Source organism: Paramisgurnus dabryanus, chromosome 14 (assembly GCF_030506205.2).
Source record: "Paramisgurnus dabryanus chromosome 14, PD_genome_1.1, whole genome shotgun sequence".
Taxonomy (NCBI): domain Eukaryota; kingdom Metazoa; phylum Chordata; class Actinopteri; order Cypriniformes; family Cobitidae; genus Paramisgurnus; species Paramisgurnus dabryanus.
The window spans coordinates 29,170,151-29,186,515 of NC_133350.1; the positions used below are offsets into that span (position 1 = coordinate 29,170,151).

At 44.2% G+C, this 16,365-nt stretch overlaps 22 non-coding genes across 22 annotated transcripts; all 22 read right to left on the reverse strand.

Annotated features, from left to right (window-relative positions):
• Positions 1 to 441: 441 nt before the first annotated feature.
• LOC135719559 (U4 spliceosomal RNA) lies at positions 442 to 581 on the reverse strand. Its single transcript, XR_010521192.1, has one exon. It is a non-coding gene; the product is annotated as a U4 spliceosomal RNA (small nuclear RNA).
• An 880-nt stretch (positions 582 to 1,461) lies between these two features.
• On the reverse strand, positions 1,462 to 1,543 carry trnas-uga (transfer RNA serine (anticodon UGA)). The gene has a single exon. It is a non-coding gene; the product is annotated as a tRNA-Ser (tRNA).
• Positions 1,544 to 1,657: 114 nt separating this feature from the next.
• trnah-gug (transfer RNA histidin (anticodon GUG)) lies at positions 1,658 to 1,729 on the reverse strand. The gene has a single exon. It is a non-coding gene; the product is annotated as a tRNA-His (tRNA).
• Positions 1,730 to 2,175: 446 nt separating this feature from the next.
• trnak-uuu (transfer RNA lysine (anticodon UUU)) lies at positions 2,176 to 2,248 on the reverse strand. The gene has a single exon. It is a non-coding gene; the product is annotated as a tRNA-Lys (tRNA).
• Positions 2,249 to 2,855: 607 nt separating this feature from the next.
• On the reverse strand, positions 2,856 to 2,996 carry LOC135719562 (U4 spliceosomal RNA). The gene has a single exon (XR_010521194.1). It is a non-coding gene; the product is annotated as a U4 spliceosomal RNA (small nuclear RNA).
• An 883-nt stretch (positions 2,997 to 3,879) lies between these two features.
• trnas-uga (transfer RNA serine (anticodon UGA)) lies at positions 3,880 to 3,961 on the reverse strand. Its single transcript has one exon. It is a non-coding gene; the product is annotated as a tRNA-Ser (tRNA).
• A 632-nt stretch (positions 3,962 to 4,593) lies between these two features.
• Positions 4,594 to 4,666, reverse strand: trnak-uuu (transfer RNA lysine (anticodon UUU)). The gene has a single exon. It is a non-coding gene; the product is annotated as a tRNA-Lys (tRNA).
• A 603-nt stretch (positions 4,667 to 5,269) lies between these two features.
• On the reverse strand, positions 5,270 to 5,410 carry LOC135719522 (U4 spliceosomal RNA). Its single transcript, XR_010521157.1, has one exon. It is a non-coding gene; the product is annotated as a U4 spliceosomal RNA (small nuclear RNA).
• An 880-nt stretch (positions 5,411 to 6,290) lies between these two features.
• On the reverse strand, positions 6,291 to 6,372 carry trnas-uga (transfer RNA serine (anticodon UGA)). The gene has a single exon. It is a non-coding gene; the product is annotated as a tRNA-Ser (tRNA).
• A 114-nt stretch (positions 6,373 to 6,486) lies between these two features.
• trnah-gug (transfer RNA histidin (anticodon GUG)) lies at positions 6,487 to 6,558 on the reverse strand. Its single transcript has one exon. It is a non-coding gene; the product is annotated as a tRNA-His (tRNA).
• Positions 6,559 to 7,004: 446 nt separating this feature from the next.
• On the reverse strand, positions 7,005 to 7,077 carry trnak-uuu (transfer RNA lysine (anticodon UUU)). Its single transcript has one exon. It is a non-coding gene; the product is annotated as a tRNA-Lys (tRNA).
• Positions 7,078 to 7,680: 603 nt separating this feature from the next.
• On the reverse strand, positions 7,681 to 7,821 carry LOC135719523 (U4 spliceosomal RNA). The gene has a single exon (XR_010521158.1). It is a non-coding gene; the product is annotated as a U4 spliceosomal RNA (small nuclear RNA).
• An 880-nt stretch (positions 7,822 to 8,701) lies between these two features.
• trnas-uga (transfer RNA serine (anticodon UGA)) lies at positions 8,702 to 8,783 on the reverse strand. Its single transcript has one exon. It is a non-coding gene; the product is annotated as a tRNA-Ser (tRNA).
• Positions 8,784 to 8,897: 114 nt separating this feature from the next.
• trnah-gug (transfer RNA histidin (anticodon GUG)) lies at positions 8,898 to 8,969 on the reverse strand. Its single transcript has one exon. It is a non-coding gene; the product is annotated as a tRNA-His (tRNA).
• A 446-nt stretch (positions 8,970 to 9,415) lies between these two features.
• On the reverse strand, positions 9,416 to 9,488 carry trnak-uuu (transfer RNA lysine (anticodon UUU)). Its single transcript has one exon. It is a non-coding gene; the product is annotated as a tRNA-Lys (tRNA).
• A 607-nt stretch (positions 9,489 to 10,095) lies between these two features.
• On the reverse strand, positions 10,096 to 10,236 carry LOC135719524 (U4 spliceosomal RNA). The gene has a single exon (XR_010521159.1). It is a non-coding gene; the product is annotated as a U4 spliceosomal RNA (small nuclear RNA).
• An 883-nt stretch (positions 10,237 to 11,119) lies between these two features.
• Positions 11,120 to 11,201, reverse strand: trnas-uga (transfer RNA serine (anticodon UGA)). The gene has a single exon. It is a non-coding gene; the product is annotated as a tRNA-Ser (tRNA).
• Positions 11,202 to 11,832: 631 nt separating this feature from the next.
• On the reverse strand, positions 11,833 to 11,905 carry trnak-uuu (transfer RNA lysine (anticodon UUU)). Its single transcript has one exon. It is a non-coding gene; the product is annotated as a tRNA-Lys (tRNA).
• Positions 11,906 to 12,512: 607 nt separating this feature from the next.
• On the reverse strand, positions 12,513 to 12,653 carry LOC135719612 (U4 spliceosomal RNA). Its single transcript, XR_010521236.1, has one exon. It is a non-coding gene; the product is annotated as a U4 spliceosomal RNA (small nuclear RNA).
• An 883-nt stretch (positions 12,654 to 13,536) lies between these two features.
• trnas-uga (transfer RNA serine (anticodon UGA)) lies at positions 13,537 to 13,618 on the reverse strand. Its single transcript has one exon. It is a non-coding gene; the product is annotated as a tRNA-Ser (tRNA).
• Positions 13,619 to 14,249: 631 nt separating this feature from the next.
• Positions 14,250 to 14,322, reverse strand: trnak-uuu (transfer RNA lysine (anticodon UUU)). Its single transcript has one exon. It is a non-coding gene; the product is annotated as a tRNA-Lys (tRNA).
• Positions 14,323 to 14,929: 607 nt separating this feature from the next.
• LOC135719613 (U4 spliceosomal RNA) lies at positions 14,930 to 15,070 on the reverse strand. Its single transcript, XR_010521237.1, has one exon. It is a non-coding gene; the product is annotated as a U4 spliceosomal RNA (small nuclear RNA).
• Positions 15,071 to 16,365: the final 1,295 nt, after the last annotated feature.

The following is a 16,365-nucleotide window of genomic DNA, read 5'->3' on the forward strand; positions in this document are numbered from 1 at the left end:
CTAACAGAGTACGTAAGAGCTCTTTAAGGGGAGAAGTCTTGCTTCAGCTTGAGACAGTCTTCTCTTGAGGAAAAAGCAGCCGTTCTCCAAAACGTCACCAGAGAGGCAGCGTTACTAAGCTGAAGGAAGTGTAGGTGTGTCTGCGTAACATGATGAACTGACTATTGAGGTGCACGAGATAAAGCACGTGTGACAAAAAGGTGACCCTGCCTGTGAAAAGCCAGCTAAATCATTTTTATGATTTTCTCTTTTCTCCGCAAAATCATCACATATGACGTAGAGAACACTCTGTAAAAACATAACCTTAATATCTTTAACGTTGACTTCCACATTAAAGATTGAAATGAATGTGACACCAACGATTGGGATGGAACTTTGATTCCCCTAATCTCACTACTAACAACACTAGCAGACATCTTTCATTTACAACGACCTTGTAAGTCTCTTAAGAGACTGGCAAAATTGCCAAAGCTGACTGTATTTCAAGTCATCTTGGCGGGGTATTGGGTAAAGTTTTCAACCAGCAAAGATCACGCCTCGGATAAACCTCATAGGCTACGATATTGCCTCTGCGAAAGAATGACGGCAAAGGTCACGACCTTTCATGTGCACATACCTGGACGCTGGACGACATGGTGGTAATCAAGCTTTAAACTGAGATTAGACTTCAGATGCTGCTTTTAGAGCATGTTGTTTGTTTTTGACGAAAGTATATTGAGGAAAGGGTAAACGTTGCAGATGGAAAATAAGCAAGTGGGAATTGTTGACTTGAACCCTTAGAATACAATCGGTTACGGCTTGAAGAGATCATTTCATTATTTAAAGATAACAGGATTGATTAAGAGAATCTAGGTTCTTTTTATGTGGGGACAAACTCTTGTCCACACTCCAACACAGAAGGTGGCGATAATGCACCTTAAAGTTGGTGCTACTTGCCATTAAACGACGAAGAAGAAGAAGAAGAAGGTGGTATGGCTTTGCTGTATGTTTTGCCTTTTCGACAGGTAAGAGATCTTCACCAGAGGTTTACTCATTATTCGCTGTCTATTAGGAAAAGCATGAGTGCAAAACATTTTTAAATGAATTAAGGACAACAAGCCGGGGCAGGGAATTATGGTAATTGTGAAAACAAAAGGGTGGGGCCTTAATCCTTAACATCTTAGAACATGGCTCAGGTTAGGATCAACTCGATTAGCCACAATGCACATCCTTTCTAAACAAAAACCTGTTCCAGCTCTTTTTTGGTTTCATGTTGTGCGAGCTGTTTATGGACAATATGACAACGGAAGCTGCATCACTTGACAACAGGGCTGCTTGTTGAACACACACAGGAGAAACTACGACAGGCTGCTTAGTTTTCCATCCGCAAATCCAATGGTAACAACTTGAGCAGCAGAAATACAGCACTTCGTGAGCTGGAACGACCAACAAGCGAAGCTCTGAAGCCAGGGAGCAGACACACGTAGTCGGCAGGGTTTGAACCTGCGCGGGGAGACCCCAATGGATTTCAAGTCCATCGCCTTAACCACTCGGCCACGACTACAACGAGTCATCCTTGCAAACCCTCTGGGCTTGTTGTGTGCTGAAAAGAACTTGTCGGTCAGTTAGGTACAAAAGGGTCAGCGTTGGGATGATCCACCCACATCCCTGGGTGGACTGCCGTGACCCGGATTCGAACCGGGGTTGCTGCGGCCACAACGCAGAGTACTAACCACTATACGATCACGGCGTGCCACCAGGCTCCGGCATGGCTGTGCCTCCAGGTTTGCCTGAGTGCGTCGGCCGGAAGGTGCTTGGCATTCATTTTCTGAGGTCTCAATCAATTTTTTGTTTACTTTCATCTGCAAACCTTAAGCAAAATGTCTCTCAGGGGTGGTTTCCCGCCCAGGGATTAGTTTAAGACAGGACTAGGCCTCAGTTTAATTAAGCAATACAACTAGTTTTAACAATCATGCCTTATTAAAAACATTACTTGTGTGCATTTCACGGCAAAGCAAAGGGCAATGGTGTCAGTGAAAGTTCTTTTCAGTTTGGACAGCTCTTACATTTATTTTAGTCGAGGACAAGTCATCCTCTGTCCGAGAAACCGCTCTTCAAAATACAATACGTCCTCGCGGCCGACCCAAATGCCAAGGGGAGACGATCGCAGACGGCAGGACACAAACATGCACTCATCGCCCGAACAGGGACTTGAACCCTGGACCCTCAGATTAAAAGTCTGATGCTCTACCGACTGAGCTATCCGGGCTCATGCTTCAGTACCAGGGCATCACCTCTCATGCCTCCTACGGTCTGATAATGTTGGCAGACAAGGATTGGGATTTCTTTATCATGACCTGTTCATTACTCATTGGTCTGTGGACAGAGTAAATGTTACTAGTAGGCCAGAATGAGCCGGCACCTGCTTCAGTCTTCTAACAGAGTACGTAAGAGCTCTTTAAGGGGAGAAGTCTTGCTTCAGCTTGAGACAGTCTTCTCTTGAGGAAAAAGCAGCCGTTCTCCAAAACGTCACCAGAGAGGCAGCGTTACTAAGCTGAAGGAAGTGTAGGTGTGTCTGCGTAACATGATGAACAGACTATTGAGGTGCACGAGATAAAGCACGTGTGACAAAAACGTGACCCTGCCTGTGAAAAGCCAGCTAAATCATTTTTATGATTTTCTCTTTTCTCCGCAAAATCATCACATATGACGTAGAGAACACTCTGTAAAAACATAACCTTAATATCTTTAACGTTGACTTCCACATTAAAGATTGAAATGAATGTGACACCAACGATTGGGATGGAACTTTGATTCCCCTAATCTCACTACTAACAACACTAGCAGACATCTTTCATTTACAACGACCTTGTAAGTCTCTTAAGAGACTGGCAAAAATTGCCAAAGCTGCATGTATTTCAATTCATCCTGGCGGGGTATTGGGTAAAGTTTTCAACCAGCAAAGATCACGCCTCGGATAAACCTCGTAGGCTACGATATTGCCTCTGCGAAAGAATGACGGCAAAGGTCACGACCTTTCATGTGCACATACCTGGACGCTGGACGACATGGTGTTAATCAAGCTTTAAACTGAGATTAGACTTCAGATGCTGCTTTTAGAGCATGTTGTTTGTTTTTGACGAAAGTATATTGAGGAAAGGGTAAACGTTGCAGATGGAAAATAGGCAAGTGGGAATTGTTGACTTGAACCCTTAGAATACAATCGGTTATGGCTTGAAGAGATCATTTCATTATTTAAAGATAACAGGATTGATTAAGAGAATCTAGGTTCTTTTTATGTGGGGACAAACTCTTGTCCACACTCCAACACAGAAGGTGGCGATAATGCACCTTAAAGTTGGTGCTACTTGCCATTAAACGACGAAGAAGAAGAAGAAGAAGAAGGTGGTATGGCTTTGCTGTATGTTTTGCCTTTTCGACAGGTAAGAGATCTTCACCAGAGGTTTACTCATTATTCGCTGTCTATTAGGAAAAGCATGAGTGCAAAACATTTTTAAATGAATTAAGGACAACAAGCCGGGGCAGGGAATTATGGTAATTGTGAAAACAAAAGGGTGGGGCCTTAATCCTTAACATCTTAGAACATGGCTCAGGTTAGGATCAACTCGATTAGCCACAATGCACATCCTTTCTAAACAAAAACCTGTTCCAGCTCTTTTTTGGTTTCATGTTGTGCGAGCTGTTTATGGACAATATGACAACGGAAGCTGCATCACTTGACAACAGGGCTGCTTGTTGAACACACACAGGAGAAACTACGACAGGCTGCTTAGTTTTCCATCCGCAAATCCAATGGTAACAACTTGAGCAGCAGAAATACAGCACTTCGTGAGCTGGAACGACCAACAAGCGAAGCTCTGAAGCCAGGGATCAGACACACGTAGTCGGCAGGGTTTGAACCTGCGCGGGGAGACCCCAATGGATTTCAAGTCCATCGCCTTAACCACTCGGCCACGACTACAACGAGTCATCCTTGCAAACCCTCTGGGCTTGTTGTGTGCTGAAAAGAACTTGTCGGTCAGTTAGGTACAAAAGGGTCAGTGTTGGGATGATCCACCCACATCCCTGGGTGGACTGCCGTGACCCGGATTCGAACCGGAGTTGCTGCGGCCACAACGCAGAGTACTAACCACTATACGATCACGGCGTGCCACCAGGCTCCGGCATGGCTGTGCCTCCAGGTTTGCCTGAGTGCGTCGGCCGGAAGGTGCTTGGCATTCATTTTCTGAGGTCTCAATCAATTTTTTGTTTACTTTCATCTGCAAACCTTAAGCAAAATGTCTCTCAAGGGTGGTTTCCCGCCCAGGGATTAGTTTAAGACAGGACTAGGCCTCAGTTTAATTAAGCAATACAACTAGTTTTAACAATCATGCCTTATTAAAAACATTACTTGTGTGCATTTCACGGCAAAGCAAAGGGCAATGGTGTCAGTGAAAGTTCTTTTCAGTTTGGACAGCTCTTACATTTATTTTAGTCGAGGACAAGTCATCCTCTGTCCGAGAAACCGCCCTTCAAAATACAATACGTCCTCGAGGCCGACCCAAACGCCAAGGGGAGACGATCGCAGACGGCAGGACACAAACATGCACTCATCGCCCGAACAGGGACTTGAACCCTGGACCCTCAGATTAAAAGTCTGATGCTCTACCGACTGAGCTATCCGGGCTCATGCTTCAGTACCAGGGCATCACCTCTCATGCCTCCTACGGTCTGATAATGTTGGCAGACAAGGATTGGGATTTCTTTATCATGACCTGTTCATTACTCATTGGTCTGTGGACAGAGTAAATGTTACTAGAAGGCCAGAATGAGCCGGCACCTGCTTCAGTCTTCTAACAGAGTACGATAGAGCTCTTTAAGGGGAGAAGTCTTGCTTCAGCTTGAGACAGTCTTCTCTTGAGGAAAAAGCAGCCGTTCTCCAAAACGTCACCAGAGAGGCAGCGTTACTAAGCTGAAGTGTAGGTGTGTCTGCGTAACATGATGAACTGACTATTGAGGTGCACGAGATAAAGCACGTGTGACAAAAAGGTGACCCTGCCTGTGAAAAGCCAGCTAAATCATTTTTATGATTTTCTCTTTTCTCCGCAAAATCATCACATATGACGTAGAGAACACTCTGTAAAAACATAACCTTAATATCTTTAACGTTGACTTCCACATTAAAGATTGAAATGAATGTGACACCAACGATTGGGATGGAACTTTGATTCCCCTAATCTCACTACTAACAACACTAGCAGACATCTTTCATTTACAACGACCTTGTAAGTCTCTTAAGAGACTGGCAAAAATTGCCAAAGCTGACTGTATTTCAAGTCATCCTGGCGGGGTATTGGGTAAAGTTTTCAACCAGCAAAGATCACGCCTCGGATAAACCTCATAGGCTACGATATTGCCTCTGCGAAAGAATGACGGCAAAGGTCACGACCTTTCATGTGCACATACCTGGACGCTGGACGACATGGTGGTAATCAAGCTTTAAACTGACATTAGACTTCAGATGCTGCTTTTAGAGCATGTTGTTTGTTTTTGACGAAAGTATATTGAGGATAGGGTAAACGTTGCAGATGGAAAATAGGCAAGTGGGAATTGTTGACTTGAACCCTTAGAATACAATCGGTTACGGCTTGAAGAGATCATTTCATTATTTAAAGATAACAGGATTGATTAAGAGAATCTAGGTTCTTTTTATGTGGGGACAAACTCTTGTCCACACTCCAACACAGAAGGTGGCGATAATGCACCTTAAAGTTGGTGCTACTTGCCATTAAACGACGAAGAAGAAGAAGAAGAAGGTGGTATGGCTTTGCTGTATGTTTTGCCTTTTCGACAGGTAAGAGATCTTCACCAGAGGTTTACTCATTATTCGCTGTCTATTAGGAAAAGCATGAGTGCAAAACATTTTTAAATGAATTAAGGACAACAAGCCGGGGCAGGGAATTATGGTAATTGTGAAAACAAAAGGGTGGGGCCTTAATCCTTAACATCTTAGAACATGGCTCAGGTTAGGATCAACTCGATTAGCCACAATGCACATCCTTTCTAAACAAAAACCTGTTCCAGCTCTTTTTTGGTTTCATGTTGTGCGAGCTGTTTATGGACAATATGACAACGGAAGCTGCATCACTTGACAACAGGGCTGCTTGTTGAACACACACAGGAGAAACTACGACAGGCTGCTTAGTTTTCCATCCGCAAATCCAATGGTAACAACTTGAGCAGCAGAAATACAGCACTTCGTGAGCTGGAACGACCAACAAGCGAAGCTCTGAAGCCAGGGAGCAGACACACGTAGTCGGCAGGGTTTGAACCTGCGCGGGGAGACCCCAATGGATTTCAAGTCCATCGCCTTAACCACTCGGCCACGACTACAACGAGTCATCCTTGCAAACCCTCTGGGCTTGTTGTGTGCTGAAAAGAACTTGTCGGTCAGTTAGGTACAAAAGGGTCAGCGTTGGGATGATCCACCCACATCCCTGGGTGGACTGCCGTGACCCGGATTCGAACCGGGGTTGCTGCGGCCACAACGCAGAGTACTAACCACTATACGATCACGGCGTGCCACCAGGCTCCGGCATGGCTGTGCCTCCAGGTTTGCCTGAGTGCGTCGGCCGGAAGGTGCTTGGCATTCATTTTCTGAGGTCTCAATCAATTTTTTGTTTACTTTCATCTGCAAACCTTAAGCAAAATGTCTCTCAGGGGTGGTTTCCCGCACAGGGATTAGTTTAAGACAGGACTAGGCCTCAGTTTAATTAAGCAATACAACTAGTTTTAACAATCATGCCTTATTAAAAACATTACTTGTGTGCATTTCACGGCAAAGCAAAGGGCAATGGTGTCAGTGAAAGTTCTTTTCAGTTTGGACAGCTCTTACATTTATTTTAGTCGAGGACAAGTCATCCTCTGTCCGAGAAACCGCCCTTCAAAATACAATACGTCCTCGAGGCCGACCCAAACGCCAAGGGGAGACGATCGCAGACGGCAGGACACAAACATGCACTCATCGCCCGAACAGGGACTTGAACCCTGGACCCTCAGATTAAAAGTCTGATGCTCTACCGACTGAGCTATCCGGGCTCATGCTTCAGTACCAGGGCATCACCTCTCATGCCTCCTACGGTCTGATAATGTTGGCAGACAAGGATTGGGATTTCTTTATCATGACCTGTTCATTACTCATTGGTCTGTGGACAGAGTAAATGTTACTAGAAGGCCAGAATGAGCCGGCACCTGCTTCAGTCTTCTAACAGAGTACGATAGAGCTCTTTAAGGGGAGAAGTCTTGCTTCAGCTTGAGACAGTCTTCTCTTGAGGAAAAAGCAGCCGTTCTCCAAAACGTCACCAGAGAGGCAGCGTTACTAAGCTGAAGTGTAGGTGTGTCTGCGTAACATGATGAACTGACTATTGAGGTGCACGAGATAAAGCACGTGTGACAAAAAGGTGACCCTGCCTGTGAAAAGCCAGCTAAATCATTTTTATGATTTTCTCTTTTCTCCGCAAAATCATCACATATGACGTAGAGAACACTCTGTAAAAACATAACCTTAATATCTTTAACGTTGACTTCCACATTAAAGATTGAAATGAATGTGACACCAACGATTGGGATGGAACTTTGATTCCCCTAATCTCACTACTAACAACACTAGCAGACATCTTTCATTTACAACAACCTTGTAAGTCTCTTAAGAGACTGGCAAAAATTGCCAAAGCTGACTGTATTTCAAGTCATCCTGGCGGGGTATTGGGTAAAGTTTTCAACCAGCAAAGATCACGCCTCGGATAAACCTCATAGGCTACGATATTGCCTCTGCGAAAGAATGACGGCAAAGGTCACGACCTTTCATGTGCACATACCTGGACGCTGGACGACATGGTGGTAATCAAGCTTTAAACTGAGATTAGACTTCAGATGCTGCTTTTAGAGCATGTTGTTTGTTTTTGACGAAAGTATATTGAGGAAAGGGTAAACGTTGCAGATGGAAAATAGGCAAGTGGGAATTGTTGACTTGAACCCTTAGAATACAATCGGTTACGGCTTGAAGAGATCATTTCATTATTTAAAGATAACAGGATTGATTAAGAGAATCTAGGTTCTTTTTATGTGGGGACAAACTCTTGTCCACACTCCAACACAGAAGGTGGCGATAATGCACCTTAAAGTTGGTGCTACTTGCCATTAAACGACGAAGAAGAAGAAGAAGAAGGTGGTATGGCTTTGCTGTATGTTTTGCCTTTTCGACAGGTAAGAGATCTTCACCAGAGGTTTACTCATTATTCGCTGTCTATTAGGAAAAGCATGAGTGCAAAACATTTTTAAATGAATTAAGGACAACAAGCCGGGGCAGGGAATTATGGTAATTGTGAAAACAAAAGGGTGGGGCCTTAATCCTTAACATCTTAGAACATGGCTCAGGTTAGGATCAACTCGATTAGCCACAATGCACATCCTTTCTAAACAAAAACCTGTTCCAGCTCTTTTTTGGTTTCATGTTGTGCGAGCTGTTTATGGACAATATGACAACGGAAGCTGCATCACTTGACAACAGGGCTGCTTGTTGAACACACACAGGAGAAACTACGACAGGCTGCTTAGTTTTCCATCCGCAAATCCAATGGTAACAACTTGAGCAGCAGAAATACAGCACTTCGTGAGCTGGAACGACCAACAAGCGAAGCTCTGAAGCCAGGGAGCAGACACACGTAGTCGGCAGGGTTTGAACCTGCGCGGGGAGACCCCAATGGATTTCAAGTCCATCGCCTTAACCACTCGGCCACGACTACAACGAGTCATCCTTGCAAACCCTCTGGGCTTGTTGTGTGCTGAAAAGAACTTGTCGGTCAGTTAGGTACAAAAGGGTCAGCGTTGGGATGATCCACCCACATCCCTGGGTGGACTGCCGTGACCCGGATTCGAACCGGGGTTGCTGCGGCCACAACGCAGAGTACTAACCACTATACGATCACGGCGTGCCACCAGGCTCCGGCATGGCTGTGCCTCCAGGTTTGCCTGAGTGCGTCGGCCGGAAGGTGCTTGGCATTCATTTTCTGAGGTCTCAATCAATTTTTTGTTTACTTTCATCTGCAAACCTTAAGCAAAATGTCTCTCAGGGGTGGTTTCCCGCACAGGGATTAGTTTAAGACAGGACTAGGCCTCAGTTTAATTAAGCAATACAACTAGTTTTAACAATCATGCCTTATTAAAAACATTACTTGTGTGCATTTCACGGCAAAGCAAAGGGCAATGGTGTCAGTGAAAGTTCTTTTCAGTTTGGACAGCTCTTACATTTATTTTAGTCGAGGACAAGTCATCCTCTGTCCGAGAAACCGCCCTTCAAAATCCAATACGTCCTCGAGGCCGACCCAAACGCCAAGGGGAGACGATCGCAGACGGCAGGACACAAACATGCACTCATCGCCCGAACAGGGACTTGAACCCTGGACCCTCAGATTAAAAGTCTGATGCTCTACCGACTGAGCTATCCGGGCTCATGCCTCAGTACCAGGGCATCACCTCTCATGCCTCCTACGGTCTGATAATGTTGGCAGACAAGGATTGGGATTTCTTTATCATGACCTGTTCATTACTCATTGGTCTGTGGACAGAGTAAATGTTACTAGAAGGCCAGAATGAGCCGGCACCTGCTTCAGTCTTCTAACAGAGTACGTAAGAGCTCTTTAAGGGGAGAAGTCTTGCTTCAGCTTGAGACAGTCTTCTCTTGAGGAAAAAGCAGCCGTTCTCCAAAACGTCACCAGAGAGGCAGCGTTACTAAGCTGAAGGAAGTGTAGGTGTGTCTGCGTAACATGATGAACTGACTATTGAGGTGCACGAGATAAAGCACGTGTGACAAAAACGTGACCCTGCCTGTGAAAAGCCAGCTAAATCATTTTTATGATTTTCTCTTTTCTCCGCAAAATCATCACATATGACGTAGAGAACACTCTGTAAAAACATAACCTTAATATCTTTAACGTTGACTTCCACATTAAAGATTGAAATGAATGTGACACCAACGATTGGGATGGAACTTTGATTCCCCTAATCTCACTACTAACAACACTAGCAGACATCTTTCATTTACAACGACCTTGTAAGTCTCTTAAGAGACTGGCAAAAATTGCCAAAGCTGACTGTATTTCAAGTCATCCTGGCGGGGTATTGGGTAAAGTTTTCAACCAGCAAAGATCACGCCTCGGATAAACCTCATAGGCTACGATATTGCCTCTGCGAAAGAATGACTGCAAAGGTCACGACCTTTCATGTGCACATACCTGGACGCTGGACGACATGGTGGTAATCAAGCTTTAAACTGAGATTAGACTTCAGATGCTGCTTTTAGAGCATGTTGTTTGTTTTTGACGAAAGTATATTGAGGAAAGGGTAAACGTTGCAGATGGAAAATAGGCAAGTGGGAATTGTTGACTTGAACCCTTAGAATACAATCGGTTACGGCTTGAAGAGATCATTTCATTATTTTAAGATAACAGGATTGATTAAGAGAATCTAGGTTCTTTTTATGTGGGGACAAACTCTTGTCCACACTCCAACACAGAAGGTGGCGATAATGCACCTTAAAGTTGGTGCTACTTGCCATTAAACGACGACGAAGAAGAAGAAGAAGAAGGTGGTATGGCTTTGCTGTATGTTTTGCCTTTTCGACAGGTAAGAGATCTTCACCAGAGGTTTACTCATTATTCGCTGTCTATTAGGAAAAGCATGAGTGCAAAACATTTTTAAATGAATTAAGGACAACAAGCCGGGGCAGGGAATTATGGTAATTGTGAAAACAAAAGGGTGGGGCCTTAATCCTTAACATCTTAGAACATGGCTCAGGTTAGGATCAACTCGATTAGCCACAATGCACATCCTTTCTAAACAAAAACCTGTTCCAGCTCTTTTTTGGTTTCATGTTGTGCGAGCTGTTTATGGACAATATGACAACGGAAGCTGCATCACTTGACAACAGGGCTGCTTGTTGAACACACACAGGAGAAACTACGACAGGCTGCTTAGTTTTCCATCCGCAAATCCAATGGTAACAACTTGAGCAGCAGAAATACAGCACTTCGTGAGCTGGAACGACCAACAAGCGAAGCTCTGAAGCCAGGGAGCAGACACACGTAGTCGGCAGGGTTTGAACCTCCGCGGGGAGACCCCAATGGATTTCAAGTCCATCGCCTTAACCACTCGGCCACGACTACAACGAGTCATCCTTGCAAACCCTCTGGGCTTGTTGTGTGCTGAAAAGAACTTGTCGGTCAGGTAGGTACAAAAGGGTCAGCGTTGGGATGATCCACCCACATCCCTGGCTGGACTGCCGTGACCCGGATTCGAACCGGGGTTGCTGCGGCCACAACGCAGAGTACCAACCACTATACGATTACGGCGTGCCACCAGGCTCCGGCATGGCTGTGCCTCCAGGTTTGCCTGAGTGCGTCGGCCGGAAGGAGCTTGGCATTCATTTTCTGAGGTCTCAATCAATTTTTTGTTTACTTTCATCTGCAAACCTTAAGCAAAATGTCTCTCAGGGTGGTTTCCCGCACAGGGATTAGTTTAAGACAGGACTAGGCCTCAGTTTAATTAAGCAATACAACTAGTTTTAACAATCATGCCTTATTAAAAACATTACTTGTGTGCATTTCACGGCAAAGCAAAGGGCAATGGTGTCAGTGAAAGTTCTTTTCAGTTTGGACAGCTCTTACATTTATTTTAGTCGAGGACAAGTCATCCTCTGTCCGAGAAACCGCCCTTCAAAATCCAATACGTCCTCGAGGCCGACCCAAACGCCAAGGGGAGACGATCGCAGACGGCAGGACACAAACATGCACTCATCGCCCAAACAGGGACTTGAAGCCTGGACCCTCAGATTAAAAGTCTGATGCTCTACCGACTGAGCTATCCGGGCTCATGCTTCAGTACCAGGGCATCACCTCTCATGCCTCCTACGGTCTGATAATGTTGGCAGACAAGGATTGGGATTTCTTTATCATGACCTGTTCATTACTCATTGGTCTGTGGACAGAGTAAATGTTACTAGAAGGCCAGAATGAGCCGGCACCTGCTTCAGTCTTCTAACAGAGTACGTAAGAGCTCTTTAAGGGGAGAAGTCTTGCTTCAGCTTGAGACAGTCTTCTCTTGAGGAAAAAGCAGCCGTTCTCCAAAACGTCACCAGAGAGGCAGCGTTACTAAGCTGAAGGAAGTGTAGGTGTGTCTGCGTAACATGATGAACTGACTATTGAGGTGCACGAGATAAAGCACGTGTGACAAAAACGTGACCCTGCCTGTGAAAAGCCAGCTAAATCATTTTTATGATTTGCTCTTTTCTTCGCAAAATCATCACATATGACGTAGAGAACACTCTGTAAAAACATAACCTTGATATCTTTAACGTTGACTTCCACATTAAAGATTGAAATGAATGTGACACCAACGATTAGGATGGAACTTTGATTCCCCTAATCTCACTACTAACAACACTAGCAGACATCTTTCATTTACAACGACCTTGTAAGTCTCTTAAGAGACTGGCAAAAATTGCCAAAGCTGACTGTATTTCAAGTCATCCTGGCGGGGTATTGGGTAAAGTTTTCAACCAGCAAAGATCACGCCTCGGATAAACCTCATAGGCTACGATATTGCCTCTGCAAAAGAATGACGGCAAAGGTCACGACCTTTCCTGTGCACATACTTGGACGCTGGACGACATGGTGGTAATCAAGCTTTAAACTGAGATTAGACTTCAGATGCTGCTTTTAGAGCATGTTGTTTGTTTTTGACGAAAGTATATTGAGGAAAGGGTAAACGTTGCAGATGGAAAATAGGCAAGTGGGAATTGTTGACTTGAACCCTTAGAATACAATCGGTTACGGCTTGAAGAGATCATTTCATTATTTAAAGATAACAGGATTGATTAAGAGAATCTAGGTTCTTTTTATGTGGGGACAAACTCTTGTCCACACTCCAACACAGAAGGTGGCGATAATGCACCTTAAAGTTGGTGCTACTTGCCATTAAACGACGACGAAGAAGAAGAAGAAGAAGGTGGTATGGCTTTGCTGTATGTTTTGCCTTTTCGACAGGTAAGAGATCTTCACCAGAGGTTTACTCATTATTCGCTGTCTATTAGGAAAAGCATGAGTGCAAAACATTTTTAAATGAATTAAGGACAACAAGCCGGGGCAGGGAATTATGGTAATTGTGAAAACAAAAGGGTGGGGCCTTAATCCTTAACATCTTAGAACATGGCTCAGGTTAGGATCAACTCGATTAGCCACAATGCACATCCTTTCTAAACAAAAACCTGTTCCAGCTCTTTTTTGGTTTCATGTTGTGCGAGCTGTTTATGGACAATATGACAACGGAAGCTGCATCACTTGACAACAGGGCTGCTTGTTGAACACACACAGGAGAAACTACGACAGGCTGCTTAGTTTTCCATCCGCAAATCCAATGGTAACAACTTGAGCAGCACAAATACAGCACTTCGTGAGCTGGAACGACCAACAAGCGAAGCTCTGAAGCCAGGGAGCAGACACACGTAGTCGGCAGGGTTTGAACCTGCGCGGGGAGACCCCAATGGATTTCAAGTCCATCGCCTTAACCACTCGGCCACGACTACAACGAGTCATCCTTGCAAACCCTCTGGGCTTGTTGTGTGCTGAAAAGAACTTGTCGGTCAGGTAGGTACAAAAGGGTCAGCGTTGGGATGATCCACCCACATCCCTGGCTGGACTGCCGTGACCCGGATTCGAACCGGGGTTGCTGCGGCCACAGCGCAGAGTACCAACCACTATACGATTACGGCGTGCCACCAGGCTCCGGCATGGCTGTGCCTCCAGGTTTGCCTGAGTGCGTCGGCCGGAAGGAGCTTGGCATTCATTTTCTGAGGTCTCAATCAATTTTTTGTTTACTTTCATCTGCAAACCTTAAGCAAAATGTCTCTCAGGGTGGTTTCCCGCACAGGGATTAGTTTAAGACAGGACTAGGCCTCAGTTTAATTAAGCAATACAACTAGTTTTAACAATCATGCCTTATTAAAAACATTACTTGTGTGCATTTCACGGCAAAGCAAAGGGCAATGGTGTCAGTGAAAGTTCTTTTCAGTTTGGACAGCTCTTACATTTATTTTAGTCGAGGACAAGTCATCCTCTGTCCGAGAAACCGCCCTTCAAAATCCAATACGTCCTCGAGGCCGACCCAAACGCCAAGGGGAGACGATCGCAGACGGCAGGACACAAACATGCACTCATCGCCCAAACAGGGACTTGAAGCCTGGACCCTCAGATTAAAAGTCTGATGCTCTACCGACTGAGCTATCCGGGCTCATGCTTCAGTACCAGGGCATCACCTCTCATGCCTCCTACGGTCTGATAATGTTGGCAGACAAGGATTGGGATTTCTTTATCATGACCTGTTCATTACTCATTGGTCTGTGGACAGAGTAAATGTTACTAGAAGGCCAGAATGAGCCGGCACCTGCTTCAGTCTTCTAACAGAGTACGTAAGAGCTCTTTAAGGGGAGAAGTCTTGCTTCAGCTTGAGACAGTCTTCTCTTGAGGAAAAAGCAGCCGTTCTCCAAAACGTCACCAGAGAGGCAGCGTTACTAAGCTGAAGGAAGTGTAGGTGTGTCTGCGTAACATGATGAACTGACTATTGAGGTGCACGAGATAAAGCACGTGTGACAAAAACGTGACCCTGCCTGTGAAAAGCCAGCTAAATCATTTTTATGATTTGCTCTTTTCTTCGCAAAATCATCACATATGACGTAGAGAACACTCTGTAAAAACATAACCTTGATATCTTTAACGTTGACTTCCACATTAAAGATTGAAATGAATGTGACACCAACGATTAGGATGGAACTTTGATTCCCCTAATCTCACTACTAACAACACTAGCAGACATCTTTCATTTACAACGACCTTGTAAGTCTCTTAAGAGACTGGCAAAAATTGCCAAAGCTGACTGTATTTCAAGTCATCCTGGCGGGGTATTGGGTAAAGTTTTCAACCAGCAAAGATCACGCCTCGGATAAACCTCATAGGCTACGATATTGCCTCTGCAAAAGAATGACGGCAAAGGTCACGACCTTTCCTGTGCACATACTTGGACGCTGGACGACATGGTGGTAATCAAGCTTTAAACTGAGATTAGACTTCAGATGCTGCTTTTAGAGCATGTTGTTTGTTTTTGACGAAAGTATATTGAGGAAAGGGTAAACGTTGCAGATGGAAAATAGGCAAGTGGGAATTGTTGACTTGAACCCTTAGAATACAATCGGTTACAGCTTGAAGAGATCATTTCATTATTTAAAGATAACAGGATTGATTAAGAGAATCTAGGTTCTTTTTATGTGGGGACAAACTCTTGTCCACACTCCAACACAGAAGGTGGCGATAATGCACCTTAAAGTTGGTGCTACTTGCCATTAAACAAAGAAGAAGAAGAAGAAGAAGGTTTGGCTTTGCTGTATGTTTTGCCTTTTCGACAGGTAAGAGATCTTCACCAGAGGTTTACTCATTATTCGCTGTCTATTAGGAAAAGCATGAGTGCAAAACATTTTTAAATGAATTAAGGACAACAAGCCGGGGCAGGGAATTATGGTAATTGTGAAAACAAAAGGGTGGGGCCTTAATCCTTAACATCTTAGAACATGACTCAGGTTAGGATCAACTCGATTAGCCACAATGCACATCCTTTCTAAACAAAAACCTGTTCCAGCTCTTTTTTGGTTTCATGTTGTGCGAGCTGTTTATGGATGTAGCGATTCAGCGAGAGGAGGGGAATAACGTTATTTGAAACACTATAAACCTCCGACCGAAATACTACGGGGATTCCCAAGGGAATCTTAGATTTTAGCTCAAAAGGAATATTATGTATTATTAACTGTAATTAACTATACAAGTTTATCAGGTTTTACCTGGCGTAGCAGAATTAATAATAACAATTAATTAATATGTTCGTCCACCGAAGACATATATCCATAATCGTATATTAACGTCTAAGAAATGTTAATTTCATGGCCTTTAAAATTAACCTTCTCACTGATATACAGTGCTACTCGCAGCTTGTAGCTGGATCAAAAGGCAGAAATAGTGACTTTAAGTTCATGAGCATTGAACACAGAAACAATTCAATTGTGAAAATGCAAACCGGTTTATTAACTACAAAACGAAGTACACACAACGACTAACTAAACATACACATATACAATAACATAAAACATAGATGAGAAAGAAAAGACTGAAAAGCTAGAGAGAGAGTAAAAGATTGGCAATAGCACTATTGCTTAACATCTGCACAAACCATCGGAAAATCTCTAAGGATCGCCTTAATTTTCATAAGGGGTAAAGCTTAAACATCAGC